Source organism: Zootermopsis nevadensis, unplaced genomic scaffold, assembly GCF_977971745.1.
Source record: "Zootermopsis nevadensis isolate Lab colony 2312 unplaced genomic scaffold, Znev_1.0 Znev_ptg000019l, whole genome shotgun sequence".
NCBI classification, from domain to species: Eukaryota; Metazoa; Arthropoda; class Insecta; order Blattodea; family Termopsidae; genus Zootermopsis; species Zootermopsis nevadensis.
In genome coordinates this window covers 5829979-5850896 of record NW_028259151.1, presented here as the reverse complement: position 1 = coordinate 5850896, position 20918 = coordinate 5829979, and the positions used below count along the sequence as shown (strand labels likewise).

At 38.3% G+C, this 20918-nt stretch overlaps 1 protein-coding gene and 1 long non-coding RNA gene across 2 annotated transcripts in view; one reads left to right on the top strand and one right to left on the bottom strand.

Moving 5' to 3' along the window:
* Nucleotides 1-20918, bottom strand: part of LOC110840949 (uncharacterized) — a 157013-nt gene that overhangs the window by 98902 nt on the left and 37193 nt on the right. The gene's annotated exons all lie outside the window — the stretch shown is intronic.
* Nucleotides 8210-20257, top strand: LOC110835285 (uncharacterized). Its single transcript, XR_002544852.2, has 2 exons — nt 8210-8372; nt 19167-20257. It is a non-coding gene; the product is annotated as an uncharacterized LOC110835285 (long non-coding RNA).

Below are 20918 nucleotides of genomic sequence, written 5' to 3'. Positions count from 1 at the left end.
ATACCCACTATTTCTCATTCATCTCACGCCTTTCAGTGGTTCAACGCTGTTGATGACAAAATAACAATTTTACGAGTCTGATGAACTCCTTAAGACCTAAAATCTTCAGACTGTCAAAGATTATAGTAAATTAAAATATAAGATATATAAGGGAGCTTAATATTGATCTATGAAACTATATAATACATAATTTCAGATAAAAATTTTCGACTTAATCGATCAGAATTGACAGTGATAGACGAATATAACTTGCATTCTTTATAAACCAAAGGAATACGGAGACACGAGGAGATGAACATTTGTCTGTGAAGCCGGAACAGGTTTGAGCTCAATTTGTGGAGGGCTGAGAAAACAGGTTTACACGAGTCTCCACATAATTACATTAGGATAAATATAAATGCTTACAAGAATAATCAAATATAAGAGGCAGGATTCATGGAGCAATGGGCTGTGTCTACTCCAGAACAAGTGCACAGTGATTGTCGCCATTAAATCATCTGTAAATCTCCCAATAAAATATTTCTTCGGTCAGATAGCTGTCTGCTTACTATTCTCCCCCATGTGGGGCAAATGTTTGGACATAGACAACACACAGCGACAATATTTTAGTACATTTAAAGGATTGGTTTTGTAACTTAAGTCTTTAAATCTGAATGATAATCTATTAATGTTAACACATACTGTCACAAGAATAATTTATTAATAAACAAATAACATAGTTACGTTGCCTAAAATGTGATTTTTTTAACTGGCCAGTTCTGACTGCTGCTAATAGGCAAATGATAAAACAAATCTAAAATTTAAATTCATTGATAAATTTATAGTTCCTCTTAACTTAGTTTTTCCACCATGCTGGTATTAAGGATGGCAGGAAAAGGAAGTGTACTATTTTATGGTACATTACAATGGCATAACATCCGTACCAAATTTTATCTAAACACATCCAACGGTTATCGAGTTGAGTCGTGTGGAGAACCGGAAGGACGGAGACACAATCATGGCCAACTCTACACGCGCTCATTTTATATCCTTCGTGCCAGAAAGCATAATAATCAAATTGCCTGAGCGATTAATATGTTAACTGCGAAACTGGAATTTTAATAATATAGAACGTATTATAGCTGTGACGCATAGAAGATAAGCGAGTAGTGTTATGTTCTGTTAGCATAGGCCATGTCGTAAAGGAGTTTGCTCTGAGCACGGATGTACGTACATAAACAAGACTGAAGTAACGTGACAAGGGGAGCCCGTAGGATGGGGAGAAGACACGAGAACACGTCATTAGTTGACAAGATGCAGTAGTTAATGTTCATAGTTATTCTGTCACTGTCTCTGTACTAGACCATAGAATCATTTTCAGGAGATTAAGTGTAAAATAGTTAATAACAGTGTTGCCATCTGCTAAACCACATTAGCTACCGACCGGTAAGCAACACTTCACTCTCAAGTACTTTTAAAATTCGGGGTTAGAACGCTGGCCTTGTAATCCTGGGGTCTCGAGTTTGATTCCCGGCGGTGCCCGAATTTATAACTTGTGTTGGGCAAGGCCGTGGTCTAGGCAACACGGAGTTTTCCTCCGGGGGCTTCCCCGGTTTCTCCGTGGCATCCCAACAATTACTCCATTCACACACAGAAGAAGGCAATGGCAAACCACTTCTGGATCATCTGCCAAGAACGTATATGAGCAGGTCCCAGTCCGAGAAAAGGATGGAAGGATCCTGTTCATATGGACCTGTCGTCAGACAGAACACTAAATAAATAAAATAATAATTCGAAATACAATCCTACCAAGCGAGTTGTAGGAGCAGACTTAGTAAAGACTTACGCAGAGCACGCAGTAATTATTGTCTATGTTATCAAACTAACTGAATGAAGCAAAGTCCTTCTTGAGGAACTTAACACTCGTTTAGCTAATCATAGTCAACAAATTCGTCGCCTGTAATGAGAACGAAGTTTTCATTACCGTATGTTTCAAAGTTACTGCAAAATCACACAACGTTGAAACACGAACAGCGAATTCCAACGAGAGAAGACAGCTCAGAACTCACTGATTAGAAAAGCTAGCAACGCTGTTCCGATGACTATAAGCAGCGCAGTGAGGAGAAGGGGGGGGGGGGGGGTTAGTGTTATCCCGTGGCCTTGAAGCTCGAAATTTAGTGACGTTTATTAATGAGACCTTCAATATGGAATGTTTAGATAATTGTGTTGTTACAAAAGCTATCCGCAACATGCGATCACAAACTCAACAATATTTCGCTTAAAACATCGGAAGAAGAACATTTCTTCTCGGATTAAGACTGCAAGAACTCCCGAAACGTCGGTAAACTTCTACCAGAATACACGGAGCAACTATCTACAAGACATGCATATTCAGATGCGTTTAAATTAGATACGGCAATATCTTTCCAGCAGCAAGCGGTTAATTTCCTCAAAAACCGTGGCGCTGGCGTCAAGATGAGCCAAGTGAGAAATTGGAGCAGTGGGTTGGGGGGGGGGGTGTTATCACTTATCAAAACCTATTGCCCGTGCCAGCAGTCAAGACGAAACTATATACGCCTAGTAACTTTACACATAACACGTGGCAATTTTTACAAAAAGAAGTATTACAGTGTTGGAGAATGTTTATCTTATTACGAAAGTTCAATGCATTCCGTGAATGCATAACAGCATCAAGGCTGCAGCGTTTGGCGAATCTTATATCGCTGACGACCGTTATTGGTAGGAGGAGGGCGATTTCTACGTCGAAAACTAGGAATATTACGGCCATTAAGAAGAATCCGAGGGAGAGTGGTTGATACAAATGAAAAACCGCAGATATCCGATACCCGCTGTTGGTAAAACCGCGGTTGATGAGAGATTTCCGTAGCTTATAAAGATCTCAGGCTCAGGAACAGAACGACGACCTCAGGTTAACCTCGCCATATATGCCAACAGTATTCTCACTGGCTGCAGCAGATGTAAAGGTACAATTTGGCTGCACGCGACAGAGACAAGCGACCGAGGCAGGCGACAGAGACGGGAGACGGACACATCGCAGCTTGTAGCCACACACTTTTGAGGTGACGACCGAGACATGCGGCAAAGCGTTTGTTTTCTTTGTTTTGTTGAGACATACGTGCACATATTCTGTAAAAAATGAGTACAAAAATGCTTCTAAAAAGGTTAATCGAAGAAGATGATGTGTTGCTGTGTTATTTGTTGCGAAAGAAACAAAGAAAACCTATGAGTTCAATATTCAAAACCAGACGTGAAGAAGGATCTAATCTAATTCTACCAATTGCTCGTCTTGGTCACCAGTAAATTTAATTTCTGCCATTATTTTACTCAACAACACACGTGCTGCCTGAGCCCGTCGCGAGACACTACTGATCCGAGAGCGGTCTCCTGTGCTTTGTCTCTGTCTCGCGCTCGTAATTGTACTTCATGCGATTGTACAGAGAGCAGACAGGAAGCGACCAGTCTCGGTTTCGCAATTCTGTCGCCTGCCTCGGTCGCTTGTCTCTGTCGCGTGCAGCCAAATTGTACCTTAAGGCATCGAATCATGACGTGAATTTGGACTTGAAGAAAACATTAAGTACGCTGAATTAAATGAATATATGAACTTCGGGGATAAAGCGAGGATGAAAGTTAAACGTTTGTAATATAATGACTGAGTCTGGTATTGAAATAGATGCGAAGAATGGGTGTTAGAAACAGAAGATAAGAATAGCTTGAAAGCTGCAAAAGTGAGTTTTTTGGGATCCGTATACGGTGTGAAGAGGAGATAAAACGAAAACTTTAGTTGACAAATCGGATCAGTTAATATTGAAGAAAAGTTGAAGGCGAAACACAAAAAGACTGAACGAGCATGCAGTGAGCGTATAATGTACCTCTTCGATATTAACATGATGCTTCATTTTATAAATCTGACGGAAAACGAGACCTAGGTCGCCCATGGATAGAGGGACCAAATGGTTTAGCCCCGGAACTGGTCGTCGGTGCAGGCTCAGCTCCCTGCCTTACTCATTTTTTCCTGTTGGTATAACTTTCACTCTTGTGAATGTGTGTACCATGTCATTGTAATATAAATGACCGTGTACATAATGCCATCAGTTGGACATTAATTTCTTGTATCGGCGATGTGCCTGTGTTACTCAATTGCCTGCTGAAAACAAATTATGGAAAGGGGGGGGGGGGAGAGAGAGAGAGCTCATCCGTGAATTACATAGACCCGTTGTGAATGCTAAGGAAATAACGAAGTGGTTATAAGAAAGAGTAAGGTTAGACGTAATCGGACAATCTGTAGTTAACCGAGATGTAAACCAAAGCTTCAGACCGTAGAAATTGCATAATATCAGGAGCAATGTTCTTCCTCTTGTAATCATATTATTTACGAATTAAACCAGTTATGTGAGAACACGTGACAGGTGTGTTATTAATTCAATAGCGTTGCAAAGGCCACGCCCACATACATTCAAAAATCAAATGAATGAAACGAACAAATGCCCTTCAATAAATCTCATGATGATAACAGGTTTTAGCATTTTCTTCGGTAACGAATCAGTGGTAAGTGGTCTTGGTCAGTCAAATAGGGAATGAAACTGTATTCACAAGTACATGATTGCCTTTTCGGTTCAAATATTTTCCCTTGAAGAAATAAACAACTATTAACTGTAATTTTTAAAGATAGCCGATATAAAATTAAGCAACTTCATTCATAATATTTGACAGTTTCTGTGTTTGAGAGTTCAGACTATGATGTTCTGCGTTGAAAAATAATATAGCATTGTACATTTATCTGCCCTGAAAATAAAAACAGAAGATTCTTCTGGGCCGTTGTGATCACATAAAAGACGGCACATTGACATAACCCAGAAGACTACAATTTAAAATAATTGTGTAATTTCAGTTAAGTTTACTTGAAGAAAGTCCTAGTCACGCAAGAATACACAGGCTGGTTGGGCCCTACTTAGACTAGTCTATACTTAAGTCCTCACCTCTTCGTGTTAAGTATAAGAGACAGTTGTATTGTAAGCGAAGCATTTGCAGTGTGACTATACGAGCTGACGTAATGGGACGTTGACAACGCGCTTTTTCGGTGTCATTATATTCAGATTAAGGGAGGCTGAGACAGGGCGGAACACCTTTCTGTAGTCACAATACAGTTAAACACGTACAGCACTTGTTTCGCAGAATAACACTTTTAATCAATGATAATATAACACCGAACTTCTCTGTCGAGTGTATAATTTCTGTCCTCTTCTTAATTCGAGAAATCCCGGGTTGAGATCTCGGCCCAGAGACTGGATATCCTGACAGTTCCTACAGGCAATTACTGGGATATTACATTCAGTTAGGCCACGACCAAATCCTTCCGTATACTTTACAATTAATTCCTTATTATTTTCCTTACAATTACAGTCTATGTAATCTGTGCTACTGACAGCGTCGTTAAATAAAATGAATAATATAGAAAACAAATATGCAGTAGGAGCTACATAGAGAACTGATCGATGAGGAAATAAATCACAACATTCCAGACACAACGAAACATTAAGTACAATCTACAGCAGAACTATCCATAAAATGTAACAAAATACATTTCGGCTATGTTTCGGTATTTGTGAGACCTGTGATATAAGATTGTCACGAATAAGACCACGAACTGGGATAAATTAATAATAAAGGCCTATATAAACATCATAACCTATGTGTCTTATTATTTTCTCTCTTCATAGTTTCGACAATTCTCCTTATATTGGCAACATCACTTAACTTTCTTTTGGGGGTCGTAAGTAAGAGACAATTGCAAACGAAATTCTTTGCTAAAGATCGATTTTCATGAGATTTTGTCCGTAAAATCGGAAGACAAGGACTGAAGTGTAATGTGATGTAGCGAGTGGGTAAGGTGCTAAGAAGGAGCCCGATGCACAATGGAATATAATGACGCGAATGTGGGGGAATACCTCTATTCTTCAAGCAAATATAGCAACAAAATCAAGTAGGCTTATACATAGAAAATTTTAAAACCAATAATTAACTCATAAGTTGAAATCCATACAAAACAAACAAATTATGTGATGAAATTACAACCAAATTCTTTCAGTTAAAAGAAAAATGATCTATCGATGTTATTTGTTTAATAATTATAACGTTAACTTCATCTTAAATTTTAAGCGAGATAATTATATATTTAGACTGAACAATAACTTCATCAGAGAATTCCTCACAGGAACTTGCCACTTAACAAAAAAAGAAAACCACGCCTCTCAGTATTCACTGTAGACCCTGGGTCCATAAATGGAACCTCCCAATATGAACCACTATTTAAATAATGAAGCTTACGGAGAACTTGACTGGGGAAAATACACTAATTCATTATACAGCAATTTAGTGTTCTTAAAGTGTCCCACCTACTTTCTTTCTGCCCACCTCCAACTGTAATGGAGATTATTGTTTATATGTTAATGACCCGTTTCGTTCTTCACTTTAAATTATTCTTAGTAACTGAAACTTCTTTCAGGTTCCTGTTCGTTATTGTTTCCAAGACCAGTCTGCTTCAAAGTTACTATTTTCATAAAATAATTACAAGAAGGCGACATTGCTGCGACAACGACACTTATTTCGGGATACAAAGAGCTGCCTGCAATTCACCGAAAGGTAAGAAGGGCCTATCAGGCTTTTACCACTGCCTTTGAGTTTTCTTATACAAGTTTACAATTGCTGTTTACTAATACAGACGGGAGTTCATAAATTTGTGTCTCTAAAGTTTATAATGATGGTTTGAAGTCGTCGAAAAAGCACCAGAGTGAAAACCTCTGGGTCCACAAAAGGTGGGAAATTTCTTTGACTAGATGTGCCACTATCAGCTCCCCAAAGACGACACTGCTATATAGTCTTAGTAACTAAAGTAATGCATATATGCAATATTGTGTGTGCAGTGAAAAGTATAATATGGTTGCTTACGAGAGAATGCAAGTCATGTGAACTTACACTGGGTGTTTACCAATGCCGACAGGGTAATGTGTGAGTTTGTACAGGTTTACCCCACCACAAGGGCAAGTTATTTGAGCAAAAATATAAACACTTTTTAAATAGAGTAGATTATATAAAATAAACACATAATGACAGTCAGTCAGTCTGAACGAAAGTAATGGAAATATTTCTGTTAAATTTCGTACTTAAAGTCTAACCTAAAAATTGTAGGGCGAGCTCATTTCTTATTGATGTGATATATTCCAAACATAAATTTTATATAAAGGTCTCATACAACACTTGTCCATGTGACGTAAATGTAGGCGCAAGGAGTTACAAAGGAAATATAGAAACAAATATACAACCAGTCCCATGAGGTATAACTAATTCCTTGAAGCACAGCCCGTTTCAGCCTACAATCGACCTCTATTGTGAATCACGTTAATTTAGTATGATCCCTCCCACCTCTTTTCTTAATATCCACCTAATATTTTCCTTACATCTACTCTTAGGTCTTGCAATAGGCGTCTTCCCTCCGAGATTTTCAATTATAATTTTACACGTATTTATAATTTTCTTCACGCGTTTTTCGTACCATTGATTTGGCTATCCTTATAATATTCGGTGAGTAGTACAATTACGAAGGGCAAAGTCGACCTCTAACCGTTGCGAAAATTTTGGATCTGACATGACGTTTCCCCCTCCATGCGCTTACAGCACCTCATTCTCAAAATCCTTCAATCTGTATTTTCACCTTAATGAAGTAGACCAAGTTCCACATTCGTACAAAACAACAGAGAAAATTGTAATCTCGTATGTTCTACACATCGTGTCTTTAGATAGTAATCGAAAAGACGAATTTATCCTGCATTTAATTTCTTCGTGAATACGACGTTGAGTTGTTAAAGTCGCTTCCAAATATCTAATCTTCGCTACATTTTCGACGACATAAGAACATGCACATAAACCTATAATTCCTACATTTACTTCCAGATGAATTTCCTTACTAAAAAGTAACAGAACTTCTATGTTTCATTTGTGATATTTATTGTTTTATCCAACATCATGATTGTAGATCAAAAGCTGATGTGTTCCATTAAATTATTCAAAATTAAATACCGATACACGAAACATGTGTACGCCTACGATAATAGGGCACATGTTCCCAATTTCACCCTGTTTACATCGCTCACAGAATTAGGCTGCATTGACAAAACCTGATTTCCTATGAACTCCCCACCCGCAAACATGTTTGTGTACTCGCTGTCGTTGCAAGTCGCTCAGTTCTGTAAGACGTAGAAGTTTGTGACAGACAGAAAGACGCAGGGTGTCCAATGCAGACAACGGAAGGGACAACAGGCCGCAACCGCTTCAGATCATATAATTACGCAGTTTACTTCATGTCATCCTAAATACCAGTAAGTTATGCATCGCTTTTGTGGTTTCTTTATTACGTAGAATTATTGAACTCCATAGTATTTTACGTGTCAGAACTCGATTTATTATTAATGTATTTTACTGTTACTCCACATTAATATATAAATGAGTATAACTTGAGGCTGTCGAAAGGAACAATTGTAGAGCAGCCAGTCCTAGCATTTCTGAAATGTAAAATTGTTTTGGTGATGCACAAAGTCTGAAGGTTTCTGACGACGTTGCTTTGTAACCTGTAAAAGCGGTATTCTGGACTTTGTCCACAGCGTATATTTTAATAAAATCAAAACGTTTCGGAGCCTGGATCTTCTTCCGTATTCAGGTAAAAGGTGGGGACAGAAACCCAAGCTGTGGGCCCTCTGGTTGACTTAGTTTGGCAAGGTCTGAGACTAGCTTAACCAGTGGGTCAGGCAGGCAAGATTTCTGTCCTCCTTTCACCCGAAGACGAAATAAGATCCAGCTTTCGGAAACGTTGCTCATTTATTGAAATACATGCGATGGACAAAGTCAAAGATTCCACCTATAAGTTTTATTGTTATACATGTCGTCTGGCACTAAATTGCGGTTTGAAACATGCGGAATGCAGATTTCGAAGGAAGTGGCCATCCATCCGATTAGAAATCGTTGTAAACTGCGTATCTGATTCTGTTGTGTGTATTGAGGTCTGACGTGTTTCTACTCATTGCTTAGGCAAGCAAATTAATTACAGAACAGCATTAAATTCCTGATGTTAAGGCAACAGTTTAGAGTCCTGGGCGTGGATCGGAGGGTACCAAATTGTATCTTAAAGAACGTATTTTGACACTGTTTAGAGAATTTGCATGTGGGATATAGGTTCTCACGAAGTCGAGTAAAAATATGACTGTCTTCTGGAATGTTGTGTCGCATAGCCTGGAAGAATTTTATCAACGCTTCATAAGTGTTTTTTGCCTCCATCATCAGAACTCTGAGTCACTACTGCGAGGTCTGTTCAAAAGGTATCGGACCTTAATTTTCCCCACGGAAACAAATGAAGCACGGGAGGTGTCCTCCGGTGGGGGGTTGTAGGGGACCTTGATGCGCATTCGTGAATTTTTACCCACTCGCAGAGAGCGTCAGTCGCTGGCAGTCAGCCTGTGAGTGAATGACTGTAGTGAACGCCCGTCTGATTTTCATTTACCGCGAAATGACCGAACGACTTCAGCAGCGGTATTACATCAAATTTTGTCAAAAGCTTGGCGATACCCAAGTGGAAACCATTCGGAAGATTCGGGAGGCTCTCGGCGACGATGCCATGAGCATCACACGAATTAAGGAGTGGTACAACCGCTTCAAAGATGGCTGCACGTCGGTGGAGAGCGACTTTGGACCGTCGTGTCACCGTCCGAGAGCTTGCGGACGAGGTCATCCGTCGCCTTCGTGATGCTGTGCGGAGCAAACGACCGGACCTGTGGGCAGCGGGAACTTGGCAGCTGCATCACGACAACGCACCAGCCCATTCTTCGCATCTGATTCAGGCATTCCTCTGGTTCGTGTGATGCTCATGGCATCGTCGCCGAAAGCCACCCGAATCTTCTGAATGGTTTCCACTTGGATATCGTAAAGCTTTTGACAAAATTTGATGCAATACCGCTGCTCAAGTCGTTCCTTTCATTTCGCGGTAAATGAAAATCCGACGAGCGTTCATTACACTCACTCACTCACAGTCTGACTGCCAGCGACTGACACTTTCTGCGAGCGGGAAAAAATTCACGAATGCGCATCAAGGTCCCCTACAGCCCCCCACCGGAGGACACCTCCCGTGTTTCATTTGTTTCCATGGGAAAAATTAAGGTCCGATACTTTTTGAACTGACCTCGTATGTCCAATGCATGCCACTCCAAACACCTGTTCCTAAAAGTGTAATTTCTTCTTGCCGTGAAATATTAAAACATATCCCCCATCGTAATTCTGGAAATAGATTAAATAGCAGGATGACGCCCTAAACTGACTCGAATCACTTTTCACCTGTGATGGCTACGCATTGTCCCCGTCTTCTGTTTCTGTCACGCATCGTAACAACAATGGTTGCTATAGAGACGTTACACTCCTGTAAACGACGACAGCTGAGCATCGCATTCTACCTCAGCTGTATTTCAAGATGTAATGTTCTATTCTTCTTTTATTTACAAAATATTACATCATCACTTCATGCTCTGCCAGTCTTAATACATGGTTGGGTCCAAATGTGCGCCTTTTTTCGCAGTAATTTATTTGGCTTTGTAATAGGAGTCTGAAGGCTGCTTGCTAACTAACTATAACTAACTAACTAACTAATACTTCAGGTCCTGATACTACTGTTGCAGCTAAGTCCTCACGAGACTTGCAGAGATTGTTAGTTATCAGCGAGGCCTCGCTTTTCTCTCTGCAAAGCAAGAAAGTTATCACACAGCATGACATTGTGCTAACACAAAGCGTCTACCGGCAGGTGGCTCTACTAAAAACAGTGGTATTACCTGAATCTGCCGTTATTTGGCTTTACCAATAATTAAATAAAAACGCCATTGTGCTGTCTGCGATTAAGTTAGGAGCGACTGCTATTTAATTATTAAAACTGCAGAATAAAGGCGTCAAAGCAGCGTGGTAGAACCAAGAACTAAGTCTAGAGGCTCCGTTATAATCACGGAGTTCAGCAAATACAACGCGATGCAGTACAGTACAATACAATGAAATGTAACGCAGAACGGGTTCTGCCTTCTTGACGTGTGACTAATATATATGAAGCTCAGAACGCCGGCGAACTACTCAATGACAAGGACAAATTACTGGATATGCTGGAGAAAATGTGTTCGATGAACATGAGAATTTTGCAATCGGGAAAACATGAGAAGTGCTGTGGTACATTAGCATTTAAATCAGAGAAATTACGACCTATGATGTGAAGATTTCACGGCGGCTTTCATAAATAAAGTCTTCTCGGGGTATGAACCGTGTTAGTTGATCAATCTCCGACGTTTCGAGGAGAGATATGGTCCTCGAAACGTCGGTGATTGATCACCAACTAACACGGCTGATAGCCCGAGAAGACTTTATTAAATTACGACCTGTTTATAATTGTTATTCTTTTGTCTGATTTATCTTCCATAAATCCACAAAAAACGGGATGAAAAGGGAAGCCCTGGAAGGTACGGAAGGGAATTATGGAGTCAACCGACAGGATTGGCAAGCGAAACGACCTGGGGAAGAGACCCTTGTTAAATATAAAACCGCTCGATTACATTGAACTGAAAAGAAACATTTCTTTTACTTGGGCGTAGAAGAAAATTAAATTAAAGCAGAACCGAGACTTCCCTTGTACTGTTACTGTCACAGATGATGAAATGAAATGGATGTAATGCCTGATATTGTTTTCTGATTCATCCCCAGTGACATTCCAGTAATTTCCAGATGACACTAACATCCTTTTCCGTTAATTTAATGTTAAAATTGAAGGCGATATTATAGAGTTTCGTTCTATCCTGTAATTTATTCTGTTCAAAGTACATTTCTGCATAATAATTTATCAATTTTCAGTTTGAGGTCTTCTACAGTTTCACACAACGGAAGTTAAACACGTCTGACTCAGTCTGTAGCATTGACTAGGATATAAAAAGTCTAACACTAATTAGAAATAATGGCTGAGGAAGCATCCGTAGCCTGTTTCAGATAATTATTGTAACACTCAATAGGAGTGTCTAAAGAATACGACGGCAAGCCTCGAACAGTGCGTGAGTCGATAGTTGAACCGAGTTGACACAAAATGGAAAGGAAGTGCAGTGACCTCTCGGCGACACCGAGAGGTTAAACTGAAGTTATAAACAATAATTAGAGTTGTAAGAGGCAAATTGGAGGATCGAAACGAGGACGAAGAATTCGGCAGGACATGTAGAATGTTATTTACCAGTTACTCTCTGCTGCAGTTTGTTTGCTTTGCTTTGTAAGAATAGATAATAACACACAACTTCAGCCTGAGTATTTGTCAGTTACAAAATACATACAGATTTGTGGGTCTCGAAAATGTTACGGCCGTAGAAACTGAAGTTGTTGTCCTATGGGTTATTACGATACAAAAACCGAATTCACTGTGCTGAAGTAATTTCCAGAGATTTATGGAACTATCATGCAAAATCGTTACATTATTTATTGCCTGGATAAGGATTTTAATTCTGTGTTTCTCAAGAGTGTGTTTGTGTGCAGAATACCCGCGGTTCACGACCTGTAATTTAATAAAGGAAACTGTCAGGTGATCGACAGTAAGCAGATTTATGGTTTGCATTCTTTGAAACGATGACAGTTTCATACTATCCCTGAGCTACGCGGGCAAGTCTGCAAGGAGAGTTACTCTTTAAGGCAAGTAGCAACTTCGTGGACTGAACCGTTAGTAATGAAGCCTACTTTTCCGGAAGCTTGGACCATCCTTCGGAAATGTGACAAGAGTTTAAATGTTTTCGAACGAGGACAACACATAAAAAATGTAATTTAGCGAGAAAATGTAGTATATTAAATTCGTGTGAAGAGTGCTCTCTAGTCTACGAACACAAAGGTTAAAATGGGCAAGTGCATTCTTGTACCGCTTGTATTGTATGGGTGTGAAACTTGGTTTCTCGCCCTGAAGGAAGAACAGATTCAGTGCTTTGAGAAAAGAGGAGTGAACAGAAACCTAGAGGAAAGCTCACACGAGTGAAGCACTTTATAATTTGTGCTTCAATCGGATATTAGAAACATAATAAAATCAATGAGGATAACATGGGTGAAACATGTAGCATGAACGGGAGAGTTAAAAAATGTATACAGAATTTTGGCTGTAAAATCTGAAGAGACGAGACCATTTTAGAAGCCGGTAACTTCTAACCATATTAGATTTTACAATAGCTCAACACTTATATCGTAATGATTTCGAATAGTACACGTATACCAACTTTGCGGATAACATCAGCCGTTAATGCAGTGTTGTTATTTTAATTTAAACAGAAGTTGGTTATTTTCTGTGCATACTCAGTTCGGGCTACATCACTTTTCTTAAATCTGCAACTACACAAAGTTAACAAACAGCTTCTAATTATGCAATTTTCTCTAATACTGGACGCTTGTTACTCAGCTCTTCATATCCCAGTAAGCTGACTTTTTTCATTCCACTATACCAGGTGATAAAATACTGTGAACTGACTGGATTTACAGTCGATCTTAGATTAATCACCATATAGGTCTGTCAATGTCATTCAAATCAACCCCTGAAATTTGCCACATTCTCAGACAATTCACAGCCTCTTCGCTTGCCCTGTTCTGGGAATGGGAGACATGTCCATATACTTCCTTTATTCTGCGTGTTTGTAGAACAAGTCTTGCTACCGTCTAAAGCTGTTCCTCATTTAAATTTCTAGTATTTGTGTATACATCTAATAAACTAAAATAAACTGCTCAGACCATTTAATAATTAATCTCTTCCATTCAGTTTCAATTGAACCTGATTCTATTGAAAGTTAACAAGAGTAGTGGAGCTTGGTAATGTATTTTTCTACCACTTTGAATACAAAATACATCAGATACATTTATTCTTGCAGAAACTAAACTAGCTTTCACGTAACACCAAGTTTAAAAATGTTGTTCATTAATTCTTTTATAATCAAATCATAAAATAGCTCAGAAACAGTGTTTTACAGAAGGTGACCATTTTCTGGGTTGTAGCACCGTGACTGGCCTTCTGATGGAGGCATCAGGTACATCTGTAACGTCGGTAAACTTCTACTAGGCTACAAGCTCTACGACCCATAATAAGGCTATGTTTTTGCTCGCTGTCGTGAAAATTACACAGACCTCAGTTATTGTCTTAATTCTCGTAATATGACTATTTTCTCTGTAAAATTTGGAATAAAAGTATCGGACCTTAATTTTTCCCACGGAAACAAATGGAGCACGGGAGGTGTCCTCCTGTGGGGGGTTGTAGGGGATCTTCGGGCGCATTCGTGAATTTTTACCCACTCGCAGAGAGAGTCAGTCGCTGGCAGTCAGCCTGTGAGTGAGTGTGTGTAGTGAACGCCCGTCGGATTTTCATTTACCGCGAAATGACCGAACGACTTCAGCAGCGGTATTGCATCAAATTTTGTCAAAAGCTTTTCGATATCCAAGTGGAAACCATTCGGAAGATTCGGGAGGCTATCGGCGACGATGCCATGAGCATCACACGAATTAAGGAGTGGTACAACCGCTTCAGAGATGGCTGCACGTCGGTGGAGAGCGACTTTGGACCGTCGTGTCACCGTCCGAGAGCTTGCGGACGAGGTCATCCGTCGCCTTCGTGATGCTGTGCGGCGCAAACGACCGGACCTGTGGGCAGCGGGAACTTGGCAGCTGCATCACGACAACGCACCCGACCATTCTTCGCATCTGATTCAGGCATTCCTCTGGTTCGTCAGCCTCCCTAATCTCCCGACATGGTTCCTTGTGATTTTTAGCTGTTCCCCAAGCTGAAAATGCCTCTGAAAGGGACCCGATTCGCGGTAAATGAAAATCCGACGAGCGTTCACTACACTCACTCACAGGCTGACTGCCAGCGACTGACGCTCTCTGTGAGTGGGTAAAAATTCACGAATGCGCCCGAAGGTCCCCTACAACCCCCCACCGGGGTACACCTCTCGTGCTTCATTTGTTTCGGTGGGAAAAATTAAGGTCAGATAATTTTTGAACAGACCTCGTATGTCGATACTAATTTATCACACATATTATGAAATTAGAACACAGAAAGGCTGTTTAGAATATGCTTTTTAATATAATTTCTGTACGCCTACTTACATTTTTGATCGAGAACTGTATTTTATTATCGGTTATGATTTTTTGCTGTACATTACTTGGAACGCTACCATTTTATGTATAACATACGGGAGAGGCACAGGACAGCGACTACAATGCAGGGTTCTCTCACAATGGACAAGTGATGACGGGAGATGTGGACAGTGTTCTACTGTAGACTGTAACATATTGAATGCACCTAACGTGCATAAAATGTTCAACACAACAAAAACTCACGATGATAAATTCAGTAACTGTTGTATGAAAAATAGAAAGCCTGTCACGACACGAAGCTGACATATAATTAAAAGTACGGTACCATAACTGTCACTTCCTGCACTGTGATCTTCATGAATAGTTCATCGAGGACATGTTGTTGATGGCTAGAATGAATATCTTATCACGTCATTGTTCTCTGAAGTTTAATAGGGCTATTGTGTCTGAGTAGTAACGTGCGTGAAGAACTTAATTTGGTTTTAGAAAAATTGTAAAAAAGAATTTAAGTTGCAGATTTAATTACAATTATTATTTTAACCATTTACATTTTACTCACAGACAGCTTCTTGCACAAATATCTTCTGTCTTCTTATTAGATAAAATTCCAACGCACTTTTAGGTTCGTAGATGTTCGCGCAGCAAGTATGTCAGATTAAACGCTCTCTGATGTCCTTTGTATAGACGATAGCTGAGATGTTTACATTCTCCCGAAGTTACATGTTTCTAAATTCATATACCCTGTTATAAAAACAAAATGTATTGTAAATTGTATTATTTTGCCGATAATTTTCGCACAAGCGGAGCAGTTTTGTTGAAGAATTGGTTTCTTAATATTATTTATAAAGACAGGTAAAGATACTAGAAACTAATTTTGTTCAGCGAACAAAAACTTCGTTCATAATCTTTTCTTTTATCTGTCGTTTTGTATGATGGGATGAACACAGAATGAGGTGTTTCGGGGTAGTGCTTGAGTAAATACTTGTATTAAATAGAGAGAAAATGTCAGAAGAATGGAAAATAGTGCTCAGTGAGAATTTTCAAGATTTTTTCCTTCATAATTTTTTTTACGGTTGATTAAATCAAGAGGTTTAGATGGGAGGGATATGTAGCACGAATTAGAAGATGATTAATTTCTACAATATTTTACTCACTTATTGATACCATTGAGAAGATTTACTTTAAATGATCATGGTGAAGTGGATATAGAAATAATGGATATAATTAATTATTAGCATTTTTTCTTAATTCTGCAACATCCACTGTAAAGAAAGATTTTAATCTAATCCCACAATGTACTAAGCAGGCATCGCCTGACTCAGTAGACATGTCCCTGCTTTTACTTGTTTCATTAAACCTGAGCCGCTGTCTAATTTATCTGCAAACATGCATGCCTTGTCTTAGACGCACGCAAATAGCTTTAAATATGCACTGCCTATCAGCACATGACTTGGCAATTTTTTGCTGTAATGTCTTATTTTACGGAAAACATAAATCTTTCTTCAGGTTCCGGCAAATCTTTTAGATAGGTGAATTGTCTAAAGTCTCCATCTGTCCAACAGGTAATTTTCTTCGTATTTAATACGGCGTATACAAAGTTATTGAGAAGAACAAGTGACGTTATTACTAAAGATCTGCATATTTATCGTCCTGTACAATTTTACGTTTTCACAGGGGTGAGTTTATAGATGCCTTTCTTCTGTTTTGTTGAACCATATTGTCTGGTAGAAGTTTACAGACGTTTTAGAGGTCCTTGGCTGCCTCCATCAGGGATATCGTCGGTAAACGTCTACCAGACTACACGGCACAACACAACACCCAGAAGACAGTCTTCTTCATATTTATCGCCTTGTTACTGAAATCCAGTGCTGGCCTATAAATTCTGGCAAGATAATTTTATAGTTTCGTCAAACATAACACTATTATTTAAATTAATAACACAGTTTCGTGTTTATTAGCAACATGTTTCGACCTCGTAGGCCAATCTCAGGCTTTTTACAACATATGTTTTGTATTATAAGTGGATACTGCAAACACATATATTTATTGAGGTTATGTGCTAAAATGTTAAAATTTATTATTTAAAATATATATTTAAGATAGGTGTTCGGTCAAACGTCATATAAACATTTTTAACGTTATTTAAATACAATATATTTTAGTTTTTAAAACTTAAGACCGTGTTGTGTAACAGTAAAATAGGATTTTATTATTTTTCATATATAATATTTAGACACTGCTGAAGACATTATTTAAAATTCTCTTTTCTCAGTAAAATGAGTTGCACTTAGTAACATATAACCTAAATATGAGCTACACAATTCTATGTGCGTGACGTAGGGGCACGCAGAGGGAGACGCGTGCTTAAAGCGATATTGGCGTGCATTTTTTTCGACCGACGACGTTACCGATGTACAGATTACGATGGCGGCTATATTCGTATTTAGTTGAGAGCTGTAATGTTAACATAATTCTTTCTCAAACATCTTAATTGGTCATAAAAAGACATGAAAGTAAACAATTCTCTTTTAAAAAGCAAAATTCTTAATCAGGGTTTGTAACTGTGCTTTATAGACGTTCGTATACGATGTAACATGTATCAAATATGGAGTATTTATGTATTGTTAATTTTTAGGTTTGTAGAAGTGAAATATAGGTATTAATATGTTCACTTTTGGCATCTGTAAGGGTCAATTTCTGTCAATTAGAGACATGCTGTTGTTGTGTGCGGGGTATAAGGTGAAGAATTATCTTCCTATTTAAAGTAACTACGACAATATAATGAATAATATGGGTTGGAAGATGTCCAGAACTTTAAGAATTTTAAGTTTTGTAGAAATGTAAGTACTTAAATGTAATTTAACTACTATCGGCCTAGATGTGAAATTTTAAACACGGTTCGATATTGTCTAAAGATCGTCACCAGAATAGATTAAAAGTTTATTACTAAAGCAAAATTCACAACGCTGCTATTTATACAGACAATTTGTAAAATATTAATGATGCATTCAGAAAGGATACGACTTCCCTTTTAAAGTATTCAGTTATACCTCATTTGTGTATATTTAAATATTGTAACACAAGTTTTACTGTAACTTTAAAGTCATTCTCCATTAAACTATTTCATAATGGTTTCGGAATGCCAAGGAGTATTTATCAATCCCTATTAAAACTAAAAATTATATTAATAAACCGTAATTATTCTTTGTACACACAACCATTTACCAAATATGGCTCAGTAATTGCCTGCTCATTACCAGTTCCTGGGGTTCTAGTTTATTTTCTCGACATTTCCTTGTAACTGCACCTAATTAAGGCACTTGAAAATAACCATTACAACAACGAAGCGATTTACAGTTATGTAGGCATTACCTGTTCTTTCTTTACTTATAAAATACAACTTGAAAGTACGATAGGCTTATAATAAGTTATAAAGAAATTTCCTAATTTCTAACAAAACAATGTTCTAGTATTAGTAAAAAGAAACAGAAAGGTAATACCGTTAATATGTTTTGAACAATTTATTATTTTGTTTATCTATAGAATTCAAAAAATTACCTGAGGTGTGAATCTGTGTGTCTGTCATTGAAGTTATTGAATCAATTATTACTTATGGAAATAAAACACAGACGCCATTCAACATTTGCGATGCAGCACTAATTTTAAGGTAATCGTAGACATTATGTCAGCACTTTTGTTGAACTTATATGAAATAGGTCTTACGAAATATCTCTTAACCTAGGTTTAGGCCTGTGTCTCCTTAACACCACGGACTTCCCGAGCATGCTAACTAAGTATGTAAGATTTAAGGTTTTCACAGCGGTGAGTACCAAGATTGCTGTCTTCTGGGTTGTTGCGCTGTGTAGTCTGGTCGATGTTAACCAACGTTTCAGAGGACATACTGCCTCCTAAACGACGCTACAACCCAGATGACAGCCATCTTAAGAAGTACTCGGTTCTATGATGTTACTTACGTTACAGAAATATTCATTCTAACTTAGGTCTAGCATCTCGTGCTTGCTGTTCTGGGGATTTGCCCTCGGGGCTTCTTCTCCTGTGACTAGCCCATCTGGGCTTTCGAAATCCATTGCTTTGCCCTAACAAGACTTCCGCCACGAAGGATTAGACCATCACTATTATACAGAATAATTAATATTAAGGTTGTTTAGAGAAATGATCGCTGTATATGCTGAGAATCATACGAAAACCATTATACATGATGTGGTTAAAACAGTTACTGGCGGTTATAGAAGGTGGTATATATAGTTACCACAGTGACTTAAATAGTTTTAATGTAGAGTGAATATGATACGACTTAGACACAAAAAACTACGATTCCTTTAACCGGATTATAAGGGGGGAGGAAAATGACGTTTTCGAGTTTGGGTTGAGGAGTTATGGAAGGCGGGGTAACTTAGCGGTGGTTGTTGCCACTCATTATGTCATTGTGTGCACGCAACTTCACATGCAGTGCTGCCACCTTCTTACAGCCGTAAGTAACTTGTACTATTATATTAAAGGTGGTGGTTCCTGGCATTGTACTTTGATAAATTCTATGCCTGGAAATTAAGAGAAGAGGTAAAGAAAGTTATTTAGACAGAAGTCAACTTGGGCATTTAGCAAAGAGTTAAATAGGAACAGCGTTAATAAACTAGAGAGAGAAATGAAGAGAAAGTGATGAATGTGTATTAAAGAGGGGGAACTTGGTTTATTGATTTAATTATAAGATGAAATTGAGGCGTTTATTTACAGAAGAATCATCCACATATAAAATTGTTGATTAATGTAAGGAGACAGCGAAATTTCAATGACTTTGTTTAATATTCTTTACTTGGGCAATGCTGTCTCTTTTGTGTGTAAAAATGTAAGGAACAAGGATTCAAATGTCGGATTTGGCACGGCCATTTGAAGAAAGTAACTCTGTTACTTCTGTCAGACCCTATAATCAAATTCCAGAATGAAACCTATCCTTCCATTTTATATGCCACATTTTATTCACTGGTTCGACCTCACTGTTTGATTGTGATTTGAATTTAATAGTGGACAAGGAATCGTGCACAAACAGCAAGAACAAATATATAAATAAACAGCAGCGAATGTTGTAATTTTCTTCTTCGTATGTTGCTAAGGCACGTCCTTTCTTCCCTGTGTAAGAAATTTCTAAAAAAATCATTGTCTCTGACACCGGCTCCATAATTTTCTAGCGTCCATCACACAAGTCTGATAACGTTACAAAATAAATGAAGTTTCAGTATCACCCTGTGCCACCGGAAAACGAAAAAAAATGGATCAACGGGGTCTATTACGAGAATGAATAAATGCACTTGTGGGTTCACATAAGGGAATCATGGAATAAAATTACATTCATTTATAAACTTTTGAACATCGCTGACCATTTCTTTAAATCTATAAATATTACGGAGAATGGATGGCTTGCTATTGCTTCATAACTTACAAAGTTTTTTTTACTTTAAATGTTACCTGAAACGTTATACATTATATCAACATCAAAAATGTATTACAAATGTACTTTATTTCTCATATTCCTGGGGAAATACATTATTAGAAGACAACTTGCCTCCTATTCACGATTAATAGTAAGAAGATCAAGTGTGAAGAAGCATAGAAACCGTTTTGCAATAATTGACTTTTGTCTTAACAGAAGAACTTAAAAATTCCTCTACTTCTTTGTGTCCAACTGTTCAGTAAGACGTACATAATTTGGCTTTTAATAGGCCTATTTATATTAACAC